The sequence below is a fragment of the Manacus candei genome, unplaced genomic scaffold (genome assembly GCF_025592945.1).
Source record: "Manacus candei isolate 608988 ecotype Guabito, Panama unplaced genomic scaffold, ASM2559294v1 h1tg000028l, whole genome shotgun sequence".
Lineage (NCBI taxonomy): Eukaryota > Metazoa > Chordata > Aves > Passeriformes > Pipridae > Manacus > Manacus candei.
In genome coordinates this window covers 8,042,294-8,060,386 of record NW_026138076.1, presented here as the reverse complement: position 1 = coordinate 8,060,386, position 18,093 = coordinate 8,042,294, and the positions used below count along the sequence as shown (strand labels likewise).

Below are 18,093 nucleotides of genomic sequence, written 5' to 3'. Positions count from 1 at the left end.
GTTTATGTTATTTTTGAGGGCACAATAACAGCATAATATCAGCAATCTGTTGACTCAGCCCGGGAGATGATGCATATCCTTTCAAATAAATTAGCAATTGCAGCATCTGATAAGCTCTGTGGAGAATCACTGCATGGTGACATGATGCATTTACTGGTTAATGTATTTTCTGTCAGAAAACAAAAGGCTACTGGATCAGCAAGTAATGGGTTACTGCACCATAATGGCTACAAAAATTAACTGCATAATTAACGTCAACCTGCCTAGATCATTGTAATAAGAAATTGATCTCTACCTGTGATGGCATTACTAATGGATATGTTCCTTTTTAAATTCTGCTCTGTCAAAATTTGCCTTTCACTGATTCCATGTTCAGTTAGTCTCTTGCCTGTTTATTCTAAGCAAACTGCAATGGTGCTATGAGAAGTACCAATTTTGCAGCTGTAGACCATGACTTCTCTGCTTAAACAGTCTCACCTCCTCAATGGTCCTGATGGTGCATTCTTAGAAGAGGTAAAAGCACGCACAGCATCTGTGTTTTAGTTTTTTGCCAAGTGATTTTGAAAGAATAACATCTGTGGCAATGACAATATGTTTGCTGTGATTACCAAACACATTTATTAGACTTATGGTCTCTACATCAGCTTAAAACTGCCCAGTGACCTTGGTGCTGCATCACTGAACTAGATGAATGATGCAATTCACAGAGATCTGCATACAGTTGCATAATAAAGATCTTGGCCAACACGTACCCTCTGCTAAGGTAGCATTTTAATTACTATTGCAAAAACAAAAAATCATTACCATTCTTTTGCCATGACATTAGGTGAAGTGATAATGGGTGAAAAGAGGTCACAGAAACACCAAACACTCATAGCTGTGAGTATAACAGACCACATGGAAAGCCACTGCTTTGCAGAGAACAGGGGGTAGATTTTCAAAAGCACAAAGGTCAGTCCTATCAAAAGTCACTGAGATCTGAGCTCAATTTTGTACTTTGGTGATTTTCCTGACAGCCTCTTGACAAGCACTCCTAAACAATCAAGTGCAAAAAGCCACCAGACTACCACAGGCAGTCTCCCAGAAGACTGGTGACCCACATATAGTTCTGGGTAGAGACAGCTGTAGCAATCAAGCGTAAGAAGCTCTCTCAATGTGTGGTTGCAAAATGTAATCCCTGGCTAGAACTTTATTCCTTTGGTTTTTTTCCAGTTAGTTTAACCCTCATCCCTGGACATTGAGTGGCCACAGTTTGTCTAGCTCAAGCACTAGCAGCTTGTTATCTGAGCTCTAAATGTATGATATGGAGTTTTACTGGGCTCTGGCTTTGCTCTTCAGCTTAGTAGATTGTTGGTTGCTCTCAATTTTAACCTTTAACACCTCTTCTCACTCTGCTGCTTAGCCAAAATTCTTCTTGCTCCTCATATTTCATTTCTTGGTTTCTGGTTCTAAATTCATGGGTTTAGTAATAATCTTACCATTTAAGAGTCTGAACCCTTGTTGTATTTTTTTGATACTCCACAGCACACGGAGAAAGAAGGAGTGCTAGTGAACAATGTGAAAATATTTTGGAAATAAAATTCTATCAGCACTTGGCCATCATTAGTCCTTTTGGTCTACACCTGACTGTGCAGTTAGGATTATATGTTATCTCATCAGTAGTTTTGAGAGAGAAACTTCTAATATGTTTTGTGAGTAAAAGGTAGTAGTTTTAATGCAAATACCTTATTGACACCTGAAATATGATCAAGGCCTTAGAGGTGATACCACTGCATATCTCAATGAAAAGACTCCAGAAAGAGAATACCCTAATGTTTAAAGAGGCATAAAGTGAGCACTAGATTTTATCTCTCCATTGTAGAACGATGTGATAGTCATGCATTACTGTTCCATTGCTCTTCTGAATTGCAAACTGAATGGAGGAAGAGCAGTGTTGATGCACTGCAGAATGTGAAACAGTTTAGGCAGTTATTCCTTGTGAAAAGTAGTAATGACACTTGGCTCTTCAGGAGAAGCAGGCGTGACAATGTGATCCACTTTAAAGTGCACTTGTGCATTTTGCTTAGTGAGTCAATTTGTTGAAGGAAGATGATACTAAGTGACACTAATAACCACAAAAAGGATGAGTGCAACATAAATTTGCTTATATTTCAGACACTGTGCACATGGTGCATAGAGATCTGCAGAGTGTTGCAGAGTAGCAGCACTGCGATATATCTCACCTGCATAATGAGTACTGCTGAATAACTGTTGGAACTGCATAGGAAACCCTTTGACTGAGATATGAGCACACCTAATGCTTCCTGCCTTATAAAGAGGACCACTTGTCAAAAGAGAAAATCACTCTGGAGATGTGAATTTCTGAGGGCAGAGGTGACATGCTTAATGGAGCGCTTTGCAATTTGCTTCACAGCCATCCCTGCCTATATGCTTACATTCTGCCTTTCCAGCACACCAGTCTGATTATTTCTTGGGTCCTGCTGCAAAGGAGGAGGCTCAGATCAGTTGCTAAGGTTAGTGGCTAAGAATACCCTGAAGTGCAGCAGGAATCTCCACATAAGTGTCCACTGGACCCGCAACCTTTGTTCAGTGAATAATGTAGAGATGTTTTTGCTAAGATAAATCATGTCTCTCTCCCTGCTGCTCTTGGCCAGGAGATGTATGTTCAGCTCCTAAGCTATGACTGTGGCTTACTGAAGAGCTATGGTCCCCATGTGACCACAGTTCTTACAGGTCCTTCGTCTGGTTCCACCAGATGAAATATTGCGTGTGTTACATGATCAAGCAGAATGAAAGGTATTTTCCTATTTCAGACCAATTAAAACTTTCTAACTGTTATAGCAGCTGAATAATCACAGATTCATGAAAAAATCACTGCAGGAAAGAACACTGGGAGGCCATTTAGTCCATCCCCTGTCTCAAAGAAGGTTTGACATAGTTTTTAACACCATGATATGACAGGGTGACTTTTTCTTTAAAACTAACTTTTCTCGCAGTAGATCTTTCAGACAACTATACTGAAGATCTACATCTTCCTTTAATGGTAGGTGGCATATACTGGACAGTGTATGTTTGTTCTTTCTGTGCATGTGTGTATATATATATATATATGTGTGTGTGTGTGTGTATGTGTGTGTGTATGTACTGGCAGGGATGCTGAAGGTAGGTTCACTAATGATACACTGCTAGTTATCTGATTTTGAGTCATTAAGTTACAAGGGAGACCATGGTGCAAAACAAACTGCTAGAGGATCTCTACAGCCTAGTTCCAGATTTTACATCCTTACCACTCATTGCTGGAAACTCAAAGGCCATACCAGGGAGTCACTCTATACATGCCTGGTTCCTCATGTTTTTTGCTTAAAAATGCAATTCTAACCACTATCAGAAAACGAACACAGAGCTAGGTGGGGCTTTCACCTGACAAAAGACCATAATTCTTATTCTTATAGTTATCGTCACCCTCATCATTGCTATGCAGTGCCTAATGGCTAATCAAGAATGATACCTGGGCAATGTACAAGCAGCGAATAATGTCTCTTTCCCAAAGCAGCTTATGCTGGTGAAATATGACTGCTGTAGCAACACACAATTGCATTAAAAATATCATTGCATTAAAACACTGCAAAGCTTTCCCTCTGTATAGCCTAACTAGTGCACCACAGAAGGCACTTTACTCTGTTATCACTGCAGTATGGTACTAATGATCTTGTTGGGCTTTGTGTACTTTATTGCATAGTTTGTGTACTTGGGCACTTGAATGTTTTCTAGCTGTGCCAGGGATATTTGCATTCTGATTGCTTAACAAAACAATGTTGCACATTTAAGGAAAGTAGAAATGCAAATACAATGCATGGCAACAGTTATAATATCCTTGGTGCCTACAAATCCCTATGCATGCAATGTCCTGCATTCAGATGTGAATGAACCAGACGATGTGAAGCTAAAAGCATCAGTTGGTGCATAAATTATTTACAAGTGTTTACCAAAATTTTTCAAGTAGCTCAAGTATTTAAGGGGATAAGGTTTTGTCTGTTAAAAAAAGGAATTGTGGTTAATACACTGGATTGAAACTTGGTCCACATGAATTCAGCTCCGGCACTTTGCTGGATTTCCTATCAGACAATAACTTGGGCAATAACTTGGGCTTTGAATCCTAAAGGGGCTTAGTGACATATCCCATATTGCTTTAGATGCAGGCATCTTTCAGCATCTGGCCCTGAGACTTCTCAGTGAAGATAATGATACTTTCACAATTCATAAAGATGCTGTGAGGAGAGCTTAATTCCTTAAAAACTAACAGACACTCAGATGATGGAGCCTAAAGGCAAGTCACAAAATAGTCCTTTCCCAAATTAGTAAGTTTTCTTTTAATTGGGACACAAGATCCCCCCATATGCATGTCTCCAGTCTTTAAACCCAGTGGACTTCATATCAGATGGGATGGCCCTAATGACTAATGATGGACTATGTGAATGACATAATCTAGTGGAGCCAGGCAGGCAGCCTCCAGCCAGCAAGATGCTCTACTGCTTGCCATGTTCTTCTCATCCTCTGCCTTTTCCCTGCTTTTTCCCTGTCACTGTACACCTCACTTCTTCCCAGTGATCACAACTTCCTAGTGTAGGGAGGGGAAAAAATTAAAGATCTCAGGCAGAGTGTCTGTCTCTCTTCCTTTGATGATCCTCATTAAAACCTTCAGGGAGCAAGCTGAAGAGTGGAAAACATAGATGTCCCAAGGCCTCTATAGGTATGAACAAATGTGACCACTCCCATTCCTTGCTTAGGAGTCTTGGTTTTAAAATATGGGAGGCATAAACTACAGCAGCATTGGGAAATAATTACACAGTTTATTGACATGAGGAATGCATCTTGTGTGAGGCAGCTGAGAGCAGTAGAGGTATTTGTGCCAGATCTAAACCCACTTGTGAGCTAATTCAATGAAGGGCTTCATTTTATAAATAGTCTGTAGTGTTTTAAATAATCAAATGTCTGTAACTCTGTTGTTCAGTCTATTTCTGTAGGTAGTAATCAGTCCAATGAGATCCAGAAATGTTTTTGCAGTAAACTCCATTAATATATATATCCTTCAGTCCAGTGTGACAAGACAATGTGCATGGTCAGCAGTAATTCTTTACAATAGTTAATCCATCACATGCTCTTGATATTCTGTTTATTACTATTTATGGTAAGTACTTTGTCCTTGATAGGGTGTATTCCATTTTAACAAATAGATGCACAAGTGATCTTTTTGATGGTATTTGTTCAGAACAGAGACACAAATTCCCATTCCATCTGAATGAACAGAAATACAACCTAAGTGTTGGAAATTTGAGGGAAAGTTTGAACTCAACATTCATAAAACTTTTGGAGAACTAGATGATATTTTTCTGTTTTACCTCAGTATGTCCTAGGATGTGCTTAAGTGGACCAGATTTACAAATAAATCACTGGTAAATAGCAAATTTGGTGTAGGCATAGGCACAAGTAGATAAGATGTCCAGAAAGAATCAAATTACAGGAGTAGGCTGTTTCCAATTTCAGGAGTTCAAAGCTAACTTAAGCTGCTATGTCTCAGATTTCAGTTAGCTTGGATCACTGAAAAAGCATTGCATAGCTTTGTGTTAGTTAGAAGTATGGAGAAGAGGAAATTGCACTATTCTTTATACTTTTGAATACAAACACAAAGAACTGGGTCAATGCCTTCATCACAGAAATGCTTGTATTATTTTGCTTATCCCTTTTTGCATGCAGTGCGCGTTTTATAAAGTTGCATTCCATTATTAAGGAATTTGAACTGAAATCAAATAGCAAGGAAAAGGAAAAATAAGATTTTCAGACTATCCAAATGTTTCATACTAATTAATCTGATCCTAGACAAATATTTCTATATCATCAGGGAAATTAGACTGAATGAACTATTTTCATTATTTTCTTTTAAAGTCAGCTGTTCTTTAGATTAATTTCTAATAAACATTAAACAGAGAAAATAATTTTCTACCTCATTTGGATACTGCTCCAGCCTCCATTCAAGTCAATAGAAATCCTTTCACTAGATTCACTGGTGTTAGGGTAGAGCTGTTATTGTTCACTGTGAAAACTGAGAACATATAAGTTCCTGATAGTGATGGTGGATACCATTTCAACTGTTCATAAACTGTATATCAAGTGGAATATAATAGATATCAGCACATATCCCAATATTATTAAAACTTTTGGAAAAGTGCACAAGGAACAAAGGGAGATTTGTCTCTCTTTTTATCTCTCGCTAATCAGTCTGGTTGGTGGATAGGCTGGGACCAGTCCTTAGGATTTTTCTACTTGTGATGACTTATGATGCTCTTGTAACCCTGTCATGCTGTTCAGACACAATTAGGCATGCACAAAGAGATGCTGTGATCGAAATATGTCTGCTTTCAATGTATAAAGCAGTCACTTCACTGTCTAATGGATGTAAGAGATGTCTAAGGGCTTCAGTGAGCCGCTAGGCTATGCCAAGGAGACACCCAAAGAGCTTTTGCTGGATGGTCTTTCTCAGTCTCCAGTTGCTGTCCTCCAACTCCTTGTGTTTCCCCTTAGAATGTTATGTTTCTATATTTTTCCTTATGATTCTGCTACACACTTCCTCACAGTTCTTTCTCACAACACTGAATTTCCACAACCACCTAAGCCAAAGTTTTGTACCTTGGCTGATTGGATCTAGACATTCAGGTGAACTAGAGTCGAAAATTGCTCAATGCATAAGAAATGGAATAATTTTTTTTGCCACTCCCTCTCTTCTTCTGCAGTCCTTTATCTTCCCGCTCTGTCACTACACTGCTCCTATCCACTGTCCATCTTAGATTCACTGATTCCCTTCCCTGTATCTTAATCTCCCCCAAAAAGAAGTTCTTCACAGGGTCCTGCATTATCCTGAGGAGTGATGTGCCAGTAGTAGATCCTGAAGCAAGGAAACATGGTGGACATCACCCATCTCTTCTCCTTCTCACCTCTGGTGAGTGGCACTGGGAAACCGTTTAGGCACCACAATCCCACCTATTGTCAAATGAATGGGTTTTACAGGAGTAGAAACAGTCAGTTCAGGGAGTCCTGGAAGGACAACCATGGGCAGGCTGGGCCCCCAGATACCAGATCATTTGATATTGTTCATTATACACTTATATTTTATTGTGCAATACACATTTACAACAGAACTGTATGGTAGCAATGCCTCCCTCACCGTATGTTCTTACAACTGCATTCTCATTGTATGTAAATCAGTGTATTCGAGTAACCCTGGTCAAGCCATACCATCTATAATGTCTGTCAATCCAGCTTGTAATTTTAAATGGGGAGCATGGGGAGCATTGATCGAGTAGGCTGTCCTCCACGCTGGTGCAGAATGTACAATTTCTATGATTCTGTGATTCTATGATTTCATCCACAAGTTCCTGCAGTAAGGGGAATTACTCTTCCCTCCAAGAATGATACTAAACACCATTCTAGTGCTCAGGATGGGAAACTAGTGCAAAAAAAGATTGGATTTTACTCTGAGTTGCACTACAGCGGACTTGGATGACTGGCAAATATCAGTGGGTGGATTGTAGGAATATGAAGACCTGAGATGTCTGTCCATATGGCTGGTCAACAGCAGGGTTTAGGTTTAAGGACAGAAAAATGGACAGTTTTCTAATTTCTATTTTTCTCCCTTTTTTTTTTTTTCACAGTTTGAAATAGCTGTGACATGCCTGAGAAAGAAAAGTTTGTGTTAGCAAAATTGCTTTCACATTTTTAATGACTAAACTTGAAAGCCGACTCCTTCTGGTTCAGACAAACATTAATCAGTAGAAACAGGTACTTGTAAATAAATTAACTCATGCCATAGCCTCCTCTACACCTTTCTCACTTCAGAAGCTGAGAAATCACAATATACCTTAGGGAAAATTGTTTTATTTGGTGCTATAATCTAAAAAGATCCCAGGGAAGAAATAAATACAAATCAGAAGTAAAATAAATGCTTGTCTCTAATGAAAAGAAGGAGACTGCTTGATTGGTTTGTGAATCTTAGCATCTACAAAATTGAGGTCACTATTGTGAAGGGGATCAGTCAGTTTCTAATCTATGTCTTTAGTGCAGCATTACCCATTCATCAGAAATATTTAGGGAAAAGTCCAACAAAGCTCGAGGCTTGGGCAGAATTCATTATTCAGTACCCAACTTTCTCTTCATGAGATACATATTTAGAGCAGTAGATATATTTATCCAGTGAAGAACTCTACTTGAATCCAAAAGCTTTTCCTTGCTAAAACTCTGAAAGGTCTCTTGGAGGTGTCTTCTCTTCAGCAAGTCCATACCTATCCCTAAGGGAATCATGAAGTACGCCCTTATTTACTTTTAAAGCTATTTTCGTAAACTATCAATCCAATGTAAAGATTTACAAGCATAGCAGGTAATCTTTGCTTACTGATCCCATAAATCATGCCTGTAAAATCACTATCCCAAGCAATGTTTAATGCACAAACTACATTGCACTAATGCTACATTTTGTCCAAGGAAAAATTAATTATTTAGGCTAATGATTTTTGTTGTCTTGGTTAATTCCAACTTGATTTATTCCCATAGGTTTTATTTCATTCTTCCTACGAATCTGAAGAACACTGCACCATATGCACACCTTCTCTGTATAGCCCACAGACTGCTTGTGGCAGTGTGGACTCAGTGACTGGCCATTAAGCACTGGGCTACCCCTGGATGCATAGTTGCAGGTAGTTCCTCTATGCTAACAGTAAAATATTACATTATATGGTTGGGGGAAGTGGATGCAAGAAAGGAGGGACACTCAGAACACGTTTTCGTTGCAGTGTTCTGTCTGTCTGCAGCAGTACTTTTTATTGTACAGCTTTATTGTACAAGAGTCCTTGTTGCCCTTCATCTGTGTGCTTACTTTTTGCAGAAAAAATATATAGTTCTGCTAAACTATTTTAACAATTAGCATAGTTACCGATTTTTAGGAAAAAACCCACAAAACTTTTGCACAAGCATTTCCACTGACTTAAGAAGGGAGAATGACAGAATTGCATCACAGAGTCAGAGAAATGTTGTTTGGAAGGAACATCAGAGGGACGCTTGTCCAGCCACCCCATCAGAGCCTTACTATCCCCAGCACTGAGTTATGTCAGCCAGGGTTCTGTCTAGCCAAGTCTTGAAAACTTCCTAGTATGTCCACATCATTCATGGGCAACCTGTTACAGTTTCTTCTGATGTCCAACCTGGCTATTGCCTCTTGTGCCATTTGCCACAGCTGAGGAGTTTGTCTCTGCAATTTTGTATCTGCTTCAGAAAGTTGTAGGCTACTATTAGATTGCTCATTAACCTTCTCTTTGTCAGAGTATGATGTCTCAACCTCTCTACATGGCACATGTGCTGTAGGTCTGCAAACACATTTTCTGTTTTCTAATGTCAAGATAAATCTCAACATTTTGTTGAGAAAAATTTTATTGGCAAAACTGCCAATAACTTGACTAAAGTAAATGTCTGAGATGAGACATAAGGGTTTAATATCAAGGCCTGTACAGTACACTGAAATATCTAAGCAGGTCTATTTTATTGAGTCTATCATTCCCACATTTAAGTGAACACTTAAAATTAGATTTTCTGCTTTTCTTATAGGAAGTGGTCATGCAGCACAAAAGATTGTTGGTTGAACAAAAAGCAAGCAAAAAGTATAGCAGGTATAGAAAATGCTCAGATCAACACAAACCCCAAGCCTCTCTCCCAGCAGGACATTATGAGAAGATTTCAGTTTTATCAGCTTGTAGACAGTAACCATGGAAGCCACTGGGAACACTATAGTAATTCTACAACTGTTTAATTCAGTAGACAATAAATGAAGTGTTATTTGGTTCCCTTTACAAGTGGAAGGGGAAAAACTTAAAATGGAGCTTGCTACAAAGTATGCTGTTTCTGTAATTTCACAGCAGGACAATCATAGACCACTTAAAACCACAAAGCTGTAGAAATTCTCAGAGCTTCTAAAGCATGCATCATTCACTGGGGCCTTATGATACTGAAGGTAGTGTAAAACTGTAAACAGTATGTGCTAAGCTTCTGTATTGTACAGCAAATTCTGTGTTGTATGTTGTCTTCTGTTTCAGAAAACGGCTGTAAGACTTTCGGCTGTTATCAGCAAGGCATAAAATTCCTGCAGATTCCAAGAAATTATGAACCCAACCCAAAAGTTACCTGTACTCAGGACAAGATATTTGGGACCTTTGACATCACAATTGGAACTTTAGTGCATACAAAAACCACACAGGTACTTGAGTTTTGACTATGAAGCTTGCACGTTCAGATTTCATATACTCCAAATTTCCATATAACCCTGGTGAGCTATCTGAGTAACTCTAAGCATAAATAGATGACTTGAAACATTAATTCTGATCCAGTAATTATATAAGTATTTTACCTAAAATATACCGGAAGAGATCAGGAGACTTCCACGTGATATAATTTCTTATTGTGCTGAGGGAGATGCGGGTCTAATTCGGGTAAGGAACAGAACTGAATCTGAGTCTCCTCTGGGTTTCCCCCTCCCATATAACCATTACATGGTTAAGTAAATATGTGGCATCACTACTTCCATGCTAATATGGGTAAGTGACAAGTGGTTTTGGCAGCTAACAACCATACTGAATACTGAATACTGAATTTGGCTTAGCATAAGGGACTGAGTGTTTCTCACTATTTAGAAATGGCTTTTTTAGCTTGCTGGCTATTGTGAGCTTAGATGCTCAACTGAATATGAATTCTGCTAAAAGTTCAACACCACAGCTATTAGAATTGGTACATCTCCTTCATTTATTCCCTCACCAGTTTTAGAAAAAACACCTCAAGTATCCCCACTTACCCCAGAAAAACATCAGACACACATATCATCAGATCAATAATAGATTTATTTTCCTTCTCCAAGAGGGATCAACAGAAGACTGCCCAACAGATACCCCTAAACAGCTAGTTAAATGATACACTTCTGCCTACATTCCCTTTTTCTCCCTTTTTAACTTCTCAATTTTTTCCTTTTACCACCCTCATCCACTCCCAAATAAACAGGCTGTTCCTACTTACTTTTTCCTGTTGTCCCTAATTTTGCTCCTTTATACCTCTTCAGTGTTTGTGATATGTTTGCACTGGTAATTTCTAGCTCCATCAGCAATTCCTTTAAGTTAGTGACCCCTTTTTGTTATCAATCAGTTCTCATTTCTGCTACTTCTTATGTTGCTATCTTGTTAATGTAGCCATGTCAGAATTAGATTTCTATGTATGTGTTCCCCCCTTATAGCTCTTTGTAGTATGTTATTATTTCTTGTGTTATTATTTTGCTAGTGTAACTCCATGCCAGGGCTGGTCATCTGTGTGTATACTCTAACAAGTGCTAGGCTGGTGTGTGTGGTGAATCTTGTACATTTTAGATACATTCCTTACTGCAGTAGAAGATTAATCCCTAATACATGAACAGAATTATCATCTCTCACTGTTGGTTAGCACACCAGGAATATTGCCTGATTCATAACAACTTGGAGACATGAGATGTTGCTGCACACATCATCAAGAAGTTTCTGATGGACACAAGAAGTATATATCATCCCAAGATGTTGTGATATATTGAAATTAAGTAAAAGTTATTTTAATTTGATTTTGCACATGAAGGCAGAGTACTAAATCATATACAGAAAATCATAATCAAAGATTCCCTGAATTTGTTTCTAAATCTCTTCCAGATTTGCCCAGATTGACAAAAAAGCTCTTAAATTAATTTGGAGAGTTAAAAAAAAAAAAAAAAAAAAAAAAGATTCACCAAGAGCTGTGTTTGGTTGCAAATAATCAGTTTCTTGTTTCTTTAAAAATATAATTAATAATAATAGAAAAATATTATTAGCAGCTGTCTCTGTCCCCATTGAACTGTCTCTGCTTGGGAAATTAACTGCTGCTGGATTTGGCTCCTCATCATTGTATGCTTGCATTCATTTAAGCCTTAACGCTCTCTCACCCTAAAACATCTTCCCTTAACGCTGGAATGCCCTTCAGAACTCAATCTTGATGCCTACCTCCATGATAGGACTGCACCTAACTTACATGGGTCACTGGTAGAATATATATATATCTATTATAATACGTGGATATTTTCCTGTAGCAGATGACTAGTGTAAATGGCCTGAATTATTCCCTATGAATACAACGAATTCAGCCCAGATGGTGAATTCTTAAGACTCTTGTCTTCAAGGACAGAGAACTTCTGAACAGATGGTTTTTGAAAGTGGAAATTATTTCATTTTCAAAGGGTTTCTATTATTTGCCAAAGGAAATTATATCAAACATGTCACGTCAACTTTTTACTGTCCTGTCACAAAAGGGTTGCCTGAAACATCTACTCAGTCATTTCAAGCAAACTCTACCAGTGGTAAAACTCTCCTCAAGACCACTTATACTGCCTTGTGGTTTGAGCTGTCTCTGATCTCCTGTAGAAAAGCAGTAGATAATTAGACAAATTATGTCTTAGAAGTGTTTCTGTAGAACACAATTTAAAGGGTTTAACATCTGATTAGTAGAGTGAGCAAAGGTGTGTTCAACTAGCTGAAACACAGCAGGCATCTGAATATTGTAATTTACTGGTCCACTGTCTTGTATAATTTTGTCATGGAGAAGGTACATCAAATATGTGGTTATGATAGTAGGATACATTCTTTTTTGTACCACAAAAATTTCTGTGCTTCCATTCCTTGTACAATATATCGAGTATGTTAAGATATGCGCTGCTATTTTAAATAATACTGGCTGATGAATCTGCTGGGACTGTTATGTGAAAAATTTATTAGGGTTTATTTGCCTCATAATTTAGCTTCCAAATTGTTCCCTCTGACCCTCGATACATGACTTCAAAGTGACAACTCATATGCTTAAATGTTGGCATACTTTCGTTAAACTGCAGTTTTCTGTGACCACATTATTCAGGATGAGTGTAGGAATCATAAGAATAACATCATGAACAAATAAAGTGAATGAACAGAGAAATGAATAAATGTTCAAATAAATAAAAAATCTACAGTGCCTCTCATTATGTATACATGCCTATTTCATGTGTTCTTGAAGGACAGCTACTTCTATGAATAAAAATTTAAGTACAGACTTAGCCAAAGAGAATAAACCAGTCAGGGGAGCGGGGGGCAAGGGAGAGGGGGAAACTGTGAATACTCTTTTGCTGTATCTGATTGGCTCCAATAGAAAAATCTGCTGATATTTTAATAGATTGATGGATATGATAGATCTCTTGACTGAAAAAAAAGTAAGATGAACTTTCCTCTGAAGATGGACTTGCAACCAAAGATCCTCAATCTTTAGCAGAAAAGGAGCCTAAATGCCCTGATGAACTATATCTACTTGTTCTGAGGTGAGTTTATGCAGTGGTTTAACCCCAATCAGCTACCACGTAGCACTTGCTCACTTCTCCACCAGTGGGATAGGGGAGAGAATCAAAAGGATAAAAAAGAGAAAACTCATGGGTTGACATAAAAATAATTTAATAGTTAAAGAAAAAGCCACACATGCAAGCAAAGCAAAACAAGGAATTCATTCACCCCTTCCCCTGGGCAGGTTGGTGTTCAGCCATCCCCAGGAAAACAGGGTCCATCACATGTGACAATGACTTGGGAAGACAAATACCATAATTTCAAATATCCCCTTCTTCCTCCCCCAGCTCAATATGCTGAGCATGATGCCATATGGTATGGAGTATCCCTATGGTCAGTAGGGGTCAGCAGTCCTGGCTGTGTGCACTCCCAGCCCCTTTGCTGTTAGTATGAGGAGCAGAAAAGGCCTTGATGCTGTACAAGTCCTGCTCAGCAATAACAATAACATCTCTACGTTATCAACCCTGTTTTCATTAAAAATCCAAATCACAGCCCCATACCAGCTACTGTAGAGAAAAGTAACTCTACACGAGTCAAAACCAGAACAGTCTAGCAGATTTACATTTATTCCTCAGGACCTGCATCATCTCGAGAAACTGGGTGACTGAAACCAGCCAACTTGCCTGAAACCTGCTGACCTATAAAAAAAAAATTAATTAAAAAAATACATTATCTTTTAATCTCAGACTTTCAAACTCTGTATGCAGTATTTATTAGAGAAAATGTTAGTTTAAAATTTTATAATTAAAATAGTTATTTAAACCAGCAGTTGTTGCTATTATCTATATGACTATAGACCTTAGCTGGACCAGTCTGGACATTACTTTAGTTGCTGAACAGTGATGTTTAATAGGAAAGGGAAGGGATTCTGCTGAGTGTAGAGGGAGAATGAATGTAACATATGCTATTCAAAGTATCTGAAATTGTTATGCAGTGTATTTAAACATTAATTAACTGTATAAATACAGTTCAGTAAATAATGTATGCATAGAAGTAGAGTTTTACTGATTATTAGTTATGAATTGAAGTATCTGCATTTATGATAGTTTCAATATTATATATTGTATCACATACTAAACCCAGAAAGGAACCGTCTAACCCTGCAACATCAAATTACTTTAATTACAGTAAATAGAACCACAGTTATATATTATGTAATTCTTTCAGGCACTCAAAAGCTCTATCCATCTGTACCTCTACACCATCACTAAAACAGGATATCGAGGGGCATAAGTTATGATGCACTCCTCTGCAATGACCTCTTTTCCATGCTGGTTCTTCCTGCAATGGGAGGGCATGGGATAATGAACTTGATCCTTCTCACTGGGATCCTCTAAATATCAGATTAATTTCCATGGGAATGATTTTACTTCTCATAGCTTTCTATCATGGGATATATACTTCTATAGTATAATAAAATCTTCTTGTACAGCATTGGGTACATAAGAGAAACATATTTTGTTGTCCAGTGCTAATTGGATTAAAACAGGTGTCTGTATGAGATGAGGGCACACATTTACCCTCTTGAAGCTCCACCTGAACCTTGGCACTGATCCTCCTTTGTTCTAATTTCAGAGGCTGAAGCCATGTTAGCTGCACAGTTCTTTTTACTGTCCATACCCAGCTATGCCAAGGCAAGGCCCTCAAAATGCAGGAGAAATTGTTCACACACAATCTTTGTTCTCCCAAAAAAGTTCCCTGCTTTGTATGCAACCTGAACCATCAGGGATCTCAATGGCACATCAAGATTATCTGACCTGAAGGCTTAATAAACATTTCTCTTCCAGCAAGGAATTTAGGTACATGAATGCCTTCTCCCTATTCTGGAAAGCCTATAGGCATCAAATAGTTGAACTGGTTTTCTGTATAAATATCCCCCAACCCTTTGTCAGCTGGCACAGTGAAAGGGACAGACAGGAGTTAAAGGCAAGGAAGGTATTGTTCCATGCAGGGGGGAGGAACTAAGGAGTGTTATCTGGTTCATAGTAGAAAATTTATAAAATGATTTTGATTGGTTTGATTATAAATTGTAAAAAGATGTGATTAAATGCTTGGGTCTCTTTGTTTTCTTGACTTAAACAATTTGTTTGCTTGTTTTTAGTAGAAAATATGTGTTAAATAACCACCTATTTCTTTAGAAAAAAAATCCACTTGTCAATACTTCATTATTTTAGGGAAAAGTTGAGGAAAAAATCAAGCATGGTATTTAATAAAAATACAATATTTAATAATATTTTTTACAGAAAAACAAACCCAAACAACGCTGATCACCTCTGCTAATATGTGACACTTGGTGAGAAGATTAAGTTGTGGGGTTTTTTTTTAAATACACATACTGATAATATTTGAGCACAGCTCATTTCATAAAAGCAAACATAGAGATCAATCATTACAATTCAGTCTCTCTCACCAAAACCTATATTTGGAAAATTATAATCCACTGTAGGATAATTTTGCAGACAGTATATAATGTAAGGAATGTCATTATTGTTACAATGACTCTTTATAGAAAAAATGTAAAGACAAGTAATTCTGTCAGTGCTTAGTATGTACCTGCCAGTGGAAATTGATGAAAAGTACATTTAATGTGTATAGTTAGATTGATTTGCCATTTTAAATATTTTGACAGATTTTTTTAATTTTTGCAGTAAGTATATGAACTAAATGACAAGCTGATATTAAAAATAATGCTTAAAGCAGGACCAAATAAACAATTAAAAGCTAGTTCAAAGAGAAAATTTGTTTACAAAACATAACTGTTTTTTAATTCAGAATTATTTTGCTGTCTGTTCTTTCCTCCAGCAAAGAGGTATTGGGTATTGAATCTGAGTGTTGAATTCTGCTCTGTTTCGCTGCTTTCACAATTATTTCTTAATGCAAAGCCTATGAAAGTACACACTTATCTTACAGGGGATTAACAAAAGCATAACAAAAGGGAAAAAGCAGCAATCTGTGTAGCCATTTCATTTTGCTGAGCAGAGCAGAATGGAGTTACTCCAAAATCCTATATAATTTTTTATGTGTATCACACGAGTAGTATTAGTCACCATAACTAAAAAGAGGTAATGCTTTGGTATTGTGATGTTGTAACTGTCAGCTTTTACATAACACCCAGTTTGTTGAGCATGCTGCTCCAAGTCATGAATTACTGGTGCTAAAAAATTAACAAATTAATTTTTGGACATTAGCAGAGCAGAACACATAGCAAAATGCTTTTTCCCTTCTCTATTTTCTTTTTTTTTTCCCCTACTGAGGAAATGGCATAGGAGGAACCAACCTAATACTTGTACAGAACAGCATCTATTTTTAGTAAAGTGGTTTTCACTAGATATAATTTGGGCATTCAGAATAGAATATGGGAACCATTGCAAATTTAACTCCTCTGGGTTAGGAAATAAAGCCCATGTTGTATGTGATTAAGGTGATTTTCTAACTTTAGGGTATGATCTTGATTTTGGTTGGGTTTTGGAAAGTCACAAACTCTAAGTGACTCCTGTATAAGTAAACAAACAGGATATTCATTTATGTGTGTTATACAGCAAGAACATACATAGACAAACCAAGTGACCTGAATGAATACAGAGTCACATAACTTGTTTCATTAGGATAGACTGGCTCTAAATATCTATGCATGGAGGAGGTGTCCCAGCAAAGCATAGATATTTTCATTTGGCATTGCGCTAGTGTTCTATGTATTCCACATTTGTTTCTCCCATCCCCAAATATAGTACAAAAGATAGTACAAAAGAAGTGATTTATGTTTGTCCATTGTTGGTTTAGCCTATTAACTTATCTGTTTATTTGCCTGTATACGTAGATTTTTCATATGAAGCCAGTGAAAGTAGTATCTAAGCAACAGACTGAACATTTCAGCTTTGTCCTGAGGACTCTATTCAGCATTTAGAATGGAGCATAAATGTAGGCAAGTTGTAATGGCTATGAGGAGTTTAACCACTATGTCATCTTACCTGTGTTTGTGCTAAGGAGCTGTAAGCAGTGTATTATTTAAATGGTTGCTATATCCTGCTTAAGGCAGCACCCTCACTGTTGTCACCACTAAAGAAATTACCCCAGAGATGCTAACCTAAAGAAATGTTAGGAGAAAGATAATACTAGAAACAAAATAACACAGGGGAAAAAAATCGAAAAATCAATGCTATACTTTGTTATAGTCTCCACATCTGGTTGCAGGCACATGTGGGATTTAGCAGGATTTACTTTTCAGATATTCAAATCAGGCTAACAAGTTTTGAGAGCTTAGGATGTTATTTGAATTTTTTTATATATTTCAAAGACTGCTGTATTTTTTCATCTGTAGGTCAGTGTGTTTCTTGGAAGGCTTCTCAGAATTTCTGTTCACTCATGCCCATTCCCCACCAAAACCTAAGGCAGTGTGGTCTGCAGTACCATGGCAGATTTGGTTCTCTCACCTAGAAGGTTATGTATGAAAAATAACCACTTCTAGTAAGACATCTACTGTGAGAAAGTTGATTGGAAGGTCAAATTCGAATTTTTACCAATTGTGATAAAAAATACAGGGAAAACTTTTTGTATGATGTCTTGAAAAAAACTACCAGCACTGATGTGTGAGATTGAGTTTTCTGTTGTTGAATTAAGTTGCCACTGTTTTTGAAGAGAAGAAAAAACGTGC

At 37.6% G+C, this 18,093-nt stretch overlaps 1 protein-coding gene across 3 annotated transcripts in view; it reads left to right on the top strand.

Moving 5' to 3' along the window:
* The window catches only part of YIPF7 (Yip1 domain family member 7), a 41,986-nt gene that overhangs the window by 19,001 nt on the left and 4,892 nt on the right, over positions 1–18,093 (top strand). The window contains exons 7-8 of one of the 3 annotated variants that reach the window (XM_051790100.1): positions 6,789–7,833; positions 8,602–13,090. The exons of 1 other annotated variant lie outside the window; for it this stretch is intronic. The gene's annotated coding sequence lies outside the window, so the exon portion shown is untranslated. Of the gene's footprint in view, positions 1–6,788; positions 13,091–18,093 lie in introns of those variants that run through there. One more of the 3 variants, XM_051790098.1, reaches the window with a different exon arrangement.